The sequence below is a fragment of the Polyodon spathula genome, chromosome 10, assembly GCF_017654505.1.
Source record: "Polyodon spathula isolate WHYD16114869_AA chromosome 10, ASM1765450v1, whole genome shotgun sequence".
Lineage (NCBI taxonomy): Eukaryota > Metazoa > Chordata > Actinopteri > Acipenseriformes > Polyodontidae > Polyodon > Polyodon spathula.
The window spans coordinates 29,292,769-29,302,201 of NC_054543.1; positions in this window are offsets into that span (position 1 = coordinate 29,292,769).

Sequence of the window (9,433 nt, forward strand, 5' to 3'; positions counted from 1 at the left end):
ATCAAAAAAAAAAAAAAAACACAAGAACTCAAGAGCTCATAAGACATATGAAATGCAACTAGGTATATTAGGGAGAGTAAATATTGCTGTCTAGCTTAACCATGCCATAAAGAAGCACATTGAAGAAGTGTCTAAAAACCGACAAATGCTTACAAACATTTAATTGAATCTTAAAGTTCTGTGGAGCTTTTGAATTGGCCTGACAAGGGCATGATGAATCTTTCAATCCTGGTGTGTTTCTTGGGCTGGTAGATTTTGTTTCAAGCTTGATCAGGCAATAGAAACACACTTGAGGAAGGCCAGTCTTTAAAGGCTCCTCTAAGACAGTTCAAAATGAACTTCTAGGCTGAATGTTGGAGATTTTCAGGGAAAATATTGTGAAAGAACTGAAACAGACTGATTATGCCACTATTCAAGATAAGCAATTTTTTAGGGTTTACTGAGTTGCAACATGGACATGCTGAAGCTATTTCCACTGCCATTATGCAACAGCTAGATGCCATATTAACAGAAGAATATGAAAAGGCTAAAATATTTGCACACAGCTATGATGGAGCTAGTGTAATGCATGGCAAGTCTGGTAGGGTCCAGAAGTTTGTAAGGGAAAAATATTCAAATGCACATTATGTCCATTGCTACGCCCATCAACTACTGTAAATCTAATAATGGGACAAGCAAAGTTTTTTTTTTTTTTTTCCAGAACCTCTCTGGTTTTTCAACTTTTCTCTCTCGCTCTCCAAAGAAAACTGCTGTTTTGGATGAAGTTATAAAGAAAAGACTACCAACTGCTCCTTAAACAAGGTGAAATTTTCATAGTCGAGCAGTGAGGACAGTGTTTGAAAAGCTAATGGTTTTTGCCATAGCCTCTTGGACAGAGAGTTTCTGTACTTCCACTACTTATGCCAAAAGATAATGATGCATGGGGAACTCCAGTCAAGGAATATTGATGCAAATGAAGCGATAACTCAATTTGTTCAAAGCATTCAGGACATCTGAGCATCTGCTAGGACACTGGAATCCAGCCTCCCTGAGAACCTGCCACCAATGCCAAAAAGACGAAGGGGCCCAAATAACACAGAAGATTGACACAGCTGCCTTGCAAATGTGTGACTTCATTTCTGTCAAAGGAAAGGTCTCAAAATTGGTGCAGAGTCACCGTTTTCATGAATATCAGGTAGCTTTCCCCAGATGGTGAGCTAGAGTAAACAGTTCAAGCATATCCAGTGCTTAGTAAGACTTCCTTATGCATCAACTTACAAACAGAGTATGAAACAGAGTATTTTAATAATGCTGAAAATGCATTAAGTATGCTTGAACTGATAATATATAATAACTTGGACAGAACAGTTCCAGAGATTACAACACTACTGAAGATAGTTATTACCACTCCAATGACTACAGCAGAGGCAGAGAGGTGTTTCTTAACATGAAGCGGATAAAAGCCTTCTTGAGAATCAGTATGAAAACCGAACGATTAAATGCTTAGCCATGTTATCAATTAAAAAAAGACATAGTGGCTGACATTCCTGACTTTTATAGTAAAGTAATCAACAAATTTGCCACGATAAGACTTTGCAGAGCAAACTTTCTGTATCGCTTCCAACAAGAAACAGATCCACTGGACAGTGCTTCTACCACTGAGGTTGGTACCCTGGACCCAACCCCCTCACCTGTATCTGAGGTGTGAACACCCAAAAATTTTGTCCGCCAGCCATCAATGTGTCTGTGGTTTGACTCCTTCACATAACTTTGCCTCGTGATTTGGCTACTTTTATTTCTTAATCCTTCTGAATGAAGTGGCCACTCTATGTGCAAAAACTCACCCGTTTATGATTATTTTGTAATTGTAATTTTGTGCAAATTCACCTTGGCAGAGTTGATAGGTCATATTGTCACATGGTATGAAAGGAAGGTTTTTCAGTGCAGACCGGGCAAGCTCAAATCCACATAAAATCTAATTTTATGAAAAATGCTAACTCAATTTTGGAGGAAAAAAACCTGTAACCACTGAGAAGAACACCATTAAATATACAAGTACGGAAACTGAAGAGTAAAAAAAAAAAACCTATTAATAGTTTTTTTAAGCTACTTTGTAAATAAATCAACATGACACAAAATTATACTTTATTGCACACACCCAAAATTAGGTACGTGCCTCTATACACCTGTGGCACAGTAGTGTCACAGCCCAGATGGTATTGGCAGGGAGAGTGACAGACACAGAAGGCTGCAAGTTTAATGCGCTAATTCTCAGTTTAATAAACAAATAACACACTTGACAAAATAAATGTCACAAGGGCCAAAACAAAAGGGTTTACAAAAACTCACGCATGTAAACATACAAAGATGGAACAGCACAGCACGGAACACAAACACGCACCTTCACCATTACCATCACTACATGAACACCTATTTTATACACCTGTGGCTGCCAAATTCCCATGTGTTTTGACTGGGAGAAATGTAACCCCCTCCCTGTCAACCCAACACTCCCCATACAAACATACACTGGCAGGGCTTCCAACCTTCCACAGTGCCACAACCCTCTAGTTGCTATATTTTTGTGAAGATGATGAAATGCCTCTGTTGCTGAAATGTAACCACTTTACAATTTGCAAGACACCAGTATCCACAATACCTGTGCTTGTACATTTTGCAGAATATTTGGGTCTTCTTGTACCATAAGTGGAAACTAAGGCAGCCCATATCTTAAAAAACCTCTCCAATAAACAAAGTAACAATAATGACATCATGCACTGACATTGTGTAACTCAGCGGATGCTTGCTACCATTTGTGGTTGCATGGCAACCCATGTGCGTGCACATAACTTAAAAGACATAGCAGAGAACAAAACAGTTTTGGCCTGTGAGATCAGTTTCCTTGGATATGAGTTCAGCCAAAGTTAAAAAGACACAAGGTGTTTTTGAAGTAGATTATAACCCCCTGTTGCGACTCCAGGCTGTATAATCCTTAATGCAAAATGAAGTCGCTTGGACTGCCAAAGATTTATTAACACAGCTGAGCCATGGCTGCGGGGAGTTCAATTGGTATGGGAAACTTTGCAATTAGGCCGTATTTGCCCTTAACTTTTCATCAATTTCCAGATGTCTTAAGCATATAACCTACCCTTAGTTTGTGCAACCCTAACAAATGCTTATAGACGTTTGTCATTTTGGCACACCAATGGTATCACAACAGTATAAACCACACTAGTTGCATCCATATAAATGTACCGTTACTCGACTCTCAGTCATCTCATACTACCTCGTTGTTCCTTTAAGGTCCACCTGTTCTATTCCTGGAGTCTGTCTTACTATAGGGTTTTATTTGCTGCATCTCTTTGCAAACAACTTCTTCTAAATTTCTATTCAGTTTGGCTTTCTTGCACAAAAAGGCTGGCGCACAGCTTTTATAGACAAGTGTACACCAGTAATCCACTGTGGTAGCATATGAATATACTGCAGTATCAGCACTTTGCACTGTGTTGTCACTGCTGGTAATGCTTGGTCTACTAAAAGTTCTGCTAAGGTTTTTCCAAAGTTGTACTATAATAGCAAACTATCATGATACACTCATTCTTGGCAAACAGACATGTTGCACATAGTCACTTGACTAAGGCCCTGTCCACATTATGCCCTTAGATCCCATTAGTTGTCTTAAAAATGCTAAATACAGCTAGAGTCTACACTACGCAGCATTTAATACCGTACTCGACAACCGGACTTGAGACCACCTCAGGGAGTAGTCTCGAGTCTGATTATAAATCAGGTAGTGTGGTTTGTCAGAAGTGTGGATGATGTAATACCCAACTACATTTTTTTATGCATCCTCCAATATCCCCAAATGCTTTCTGGTATGTTTTGGCTTGTGCGCATTACAAATGCAGTACTCAGAACAGTAGGAGTTGAGAATGACTATCAATTCTGCTGTACCTTATACAATTTCTGAGGCTTGTTGTAAAATGGTGAATTATGGAGCGATGTGATCAGATGCTGAAATCAAGGCACATTTGCAAGGCTGTAAACAGACCGTGCATGGTGGGATACTATGATATTAAGTTCCACAGTCCATTGCGCTGCTAGGAACTGTAACCAAACTATTTAATAGTGTTTGTACTAGAGGTCAGCATGGGTAGAAAATCCAGAAACGGGTGCCCGCTGTGAAAAAATACCCGGGTATATTGATATCCTGTCAGTTCTCTTTATTACGCCGGCCAGAGACCTGTCCTTACAGTTGTATTGTCATATGTTCTACATTTTCTTTGAATTCACAAATTAATATATCGAAACCTGGGTAGCATCAGGTAATTTAAAACCAATGCTTGAAATGGGGCGGTACTCACCGATCCAGAGTACCGCCACTTCTCAATTTCAAATATTTGAGGAGCACTGGCGCTTATTATTGACTATTTTCCCATTTTCTTTTCCAAACTGTCAGCTGCATTGATGTTACTTTCTAGTTGTTACTTTGTTGTCCCAGCAGCAGCTGCAAGATTTATGTCACAGTAGAGCATAGATTGCGACTCCCAGAAGGCATTACAAAACAACTAAAACTCCCTTTGTATATTGCAAAACAACTGCAACTACCAGAGTGTATTGCAAAACAGAGCGGAGGAATTTATTTTGAATGGTCTAGGTCAAGTCACGATTAGATGCAGTACTAATTAGACGAGATGAGTTGGGTAGGGAGAGAGGGAAAGAGCGACAGCTGGACAGGATGTCTGAGAGAGAAATGGACAGGGAGACAGACACAGAGATGGAAAGGGAGACAGAGATCTGGGTAGGGAGCCTGAGAGTTACTATGAGTACTGCCACTCTTCTTCAGACTACTGTGCTTTAGTGTGGACGATTTGAGCTGGATTAATTCAAACATTTTTGAGTACGATTCTCAAGATATAGTGTGGACAGGGCCTAAGTTACATCATTTACCTTAGGCTGCAGCTCAACAAGTTAGGACAGATGATTTTTTTTTTTTTGTTAACCAACAGTGTTTTGAAACTAGCCTGGTAGTTCAATGTATTTTTTAATTTTTTTTAATAATTTTTATTTTTATTATTTTAAAAAGAGAACCCATTCTGTAGTTCATGGGAGTTCTTGAGGACAGCAGTACCACACTAACAAAACACACTAATAAAGAACAATACAAAACAAAAGGCTTAACTCAGAGAGACATAACATTACAGACAGGACCATCTTGCAATATTGTTAGTAATACAAAATGCACCCTTCATTTTAAAACGCACATAGAATAAATACTGTAGAAATACAGTATATTTAAAAAAAAATTGACAAATGCTTTTACAAGAAGTCTTTTTAAATTGAATAATTAATTTTTCATTGGAAATGACATGCAAATGCTTCTGAATAATAATAATATTCATACTGTAATTACTGAAAATTGAGAATGTAGACCCTGTTCACTAAACCTAATGACTTTGTAGAATAAAATGTGTTCATGTAAGTGTTTCCTAGTATGCCCCATTGTTGTTAATTCTTTTTAGGGACAATGCCCTTATTAAAACTCTAAGAAAAAAAAAAAAGAATACCTTGTAATCTTTGATTTACTTTCTTAAAATGCAGATTTATTTGCTGTTAGGTTTATAGACATGTAATGCTATCAGGCAGCAAGCAATAATCTGATGCCTCATCATAGACCTAGACTTTAAAGGTTTTCAGGAGAAACGGGCAATATCTAAATACTGGCCTGCAGCTGGACTGTACTGCAGAGCAGACCTCTCAGTATGACATCTATGACTTTTTTTTAAAGAAAGAACTAGAAAAATACTGATGCCTCATAGCATGCTGAACCTAATTCAGGCTGCTGAAATGGAGTGGAGTATCGTGATGCAATTTATTTTTGGATATCTCTATGAAGTGTTTGTGGCAAATTGCCAAGGAGACAGTTTTCTATGAAAATACACACTTAAAAAACAGATGGCTTCTGAAGTGGATTTATGGAACCAGAATGTGCAGGTTAGTAGAATACTTAGTTTTTCTGTGGACTGGTGTTTGGTGTTTGACTTAACAATGCAACATGTCATAGTTAATATCTTGTTAAATGTAAGGTGTTGAGAAATTGATGTAAGTATAATTGGTAATTGGTTGAAATGTTTGGCTGACATCCCTAACCTCCCTCCCAGGGTGAACAGTGAATAACACTCAAAAGATATCAAACTTTACCATACTGCTTGTGAAGCAGTTTACCACTTAAGATGCTACCACATAAGATGAGACAAAAAAGCAGCTGGCTGTTTGGGTAACAAAGTAAAACAGACATTTAGAGAACAGTTTTTGTATAACAAATAACAAAAACAAAATATATATTTTTTTGTTTTGGTACAAAAAACCCTTCAGAGTGTTTAACTGTTATTTGTACAACACGTTTACCACAGACATCATGCTTGCCATAACACAACAGGGCCCCAGTATATATATATATATATATATATATATATATATATATATATATATATATATATATATATATATATATATATATATGTGGGGGTGTGGGGGTGTGTGGGTGTGAACAGGTAGATTTGCAGTGTGCTTGTGTAGATGGTGCAGTGCTCAGGAATAACACACACAAGACAGTGAAAGTTCAGTGAAACAGCTCCTTTATGTGGCTGCGTTGCGGGCTCACAACTCTTAAATAATAAGTACCTGGCTCTACACAACGATGTGTATCGCACAGGTAATACCAAGGGTAGCAGTCCCGAAATAATAAACAAACAACACGAAACACAAACATGGTCACAAGTCCAGAGAGTGCTTATTAGTGTACGAGGTGAAGTACAGTGAATGGTGAACAGTGGTGAAGTGTTGTCTGGGTATAGAGCTGGTCTTGTAGCAACAGATCCTGGTGATTAGCCGTCTAACAATAACAAACAAGTAACAATTATTAGATAGACAGAACCCAGCATGTCAACTCATGGTTCGCTTTTACTCCTTCTTGGTTCTTTTGTAAAACCATAACAAAGGAACAGATCACTTTGTCACATCCCCTTATATACCCTCAGTCATGCCCCCTTTGGTATTGCGTGCAATCACGTATCCCACAATCCACGACTGACACATCGCCTACCGTATTAAGGCGATGACTTCTGGTATTATGACTCCACCACTTCCTGGATGGCTGGCTTCTGACTGACCCTGGAATGAACTGCCAAACCATCCAGTACGGTGCACACTGTTCCTGTTATAAGCACCCTCACAGATGGGGAGGGAGATTTGTTGACCAAGATTCATTCACTTTTAGTTCTAGGTCTTTATTTACCCCTTGTACATCTTCTGTGATAGGTCTTTTATAATAAGTCAATTTGCATTTGTGTTTGCCATGAGTTGTTTAGTAGTAATTTGTGCTGAGTAATTTAAAACACTAAAACTAAATCTCATTAGTGGAGAGAAAAAAAAAAAAACATGAACAAATGCATCTCAGGAGGCCCTAAATCCATCCAGTAAATTAGGCCTTATTCACAGAGTTTTAGAACAATAAACACTCTTCAATCAAACTAGAATACAATTTAGAATATTATGTTGATTAACAAATAATATTCATGCTCTTGCTTACCATGCTGCTTAAAAGGACACTGAATTAAAAGACTGACACCCTTAAAACAAATGGAAGGGTTCGCAGTATTCCAAATGCAAACCAAATGTGTCGAGTCTCATTAACCAGATCCACTAGAAATCCCCAGAAGGGGAACCGTAACAAAAATGAAATGCAGAACAAAACAAATTGCTGGGAAAGAGCACACAGATTTAATCAATTACACACTGGTTAGGACGAAACCGCAATTGAAAGTCTGTGTAAAAACATATTATCTAAGTAAAATGATTATAAGATAATAATTATGATACTAGTACTAGCAGACATTTAAAAACTATAGCTTTCTCAGTAAAGTTTAACCAAAGAATATAATACTTATTTACATTAGAAGGATTATCACTGGTCCATTATCGTTGTGTTATAGATGTTTTTGTTCTTTGCTTATTGACAGCACAACATCTGTGCAGCATGTTGGTAGGCCCTTTACAGTTCATTATTATGAATCAATGTTGGCACTGTACAGATTGCAGGAAACAAGCAAGGTGGTTTAAACATTTACAAGCAGGTCCTAGCTAAAACCATATCTAGCATCAGTAACTTCACTGTAAATATTCATGTATAAGGCATAATGTCATCAAACCCCTGAGATGGAATTACAGCCTAACCCTAACCCTAACCTGGTAAAGACATTTTATGTTTATATTGTTTACACATGAAGTCTCATTATCTTGCAAGGGTTGGGACTGACAACTGTAAACAATAATGCTGTAAACATCTGTACTTTTATATAGATGTAAACGTTTACTGCTGATTATAGTACAGTTATTAACAGTTACACATTTCACCAGCTGTCCCACTACAAAGTCCCATTTCATTTCAATTTCGTCTTTAGTTGTTTTTCAGGAACGGTGATCATTCATTCACAAAAATAGGAAACAAGAAGATCCTAGAAGACAGACCCGAGGGACTCTCCCATTCAAGTGAGAGTGCAAAAGAGGAAAAACCTTTAATAACAATAACTTCCGAGCATCTCCCAAGACAGGAAGCAAAACATTTAGCCACGTTTTCACCAGTAATCAAGGTGGCAATAAGCTTCCTTTATATCAAACAACTGTGGTGAGACAATGCTTTCCATTGGTTAAAGCTGCATTCAGATTTTGATATAGCTATAGTAAAAACTGCATTTGCTGTAGTCTGGTTTAACTGTCCCCATATTTTGTATCAATATTGTTACAAGACAAGGTGTTGTTTGTATAATGATGTTTCTATTTTATGTGTTGCTATGCTTTGTCTGTGAATTTTCTTTTCTTCTATTTGAATTTTGTAAGTTTCAGTCTAAAGGCAACCCCGTGGAATGTTATTGATAAGGACACATTCCTTATTTGGGTCTGGTATACGGAGGTTGTCAGTGTCTTGTACTCTTCCTATGTCTTGTAACCTCTTGTAGTAAAATATCTTACTAGCGGGGTATTTGTGTGTATATTAGAAGGATCAAGAAAAGGCATGAAAGGGTACCAAGCTGGTCTGGAAAACAGTTACAGAAAGAAAGAATTGTTGAAGAATGATGTAACCACAGGCTATAAAAAATCTTTTTATGGAGACCTTTGTTAGATGTTCCCTTGTCTCTGAAATGGGCAAATATGCACATTAAAGCCTGTGTCATGTATTGCATGCTGACACTGAAGTTTAATAAAGCATTTGTATTAAACTGACTAATTGTTCTATGAATGATTCATTCTGAATTAATCCACAAGATAAGACTCACTCCAGTGAGCTATTTAACAATACAAATGAATCACAGAAGCAGCTTGAATGGTAGAATCAGCTGTTTAAATGGTCATTCAGGGTTCACTATAGTTTTAGAACCCGAAGGAGACAATTCAA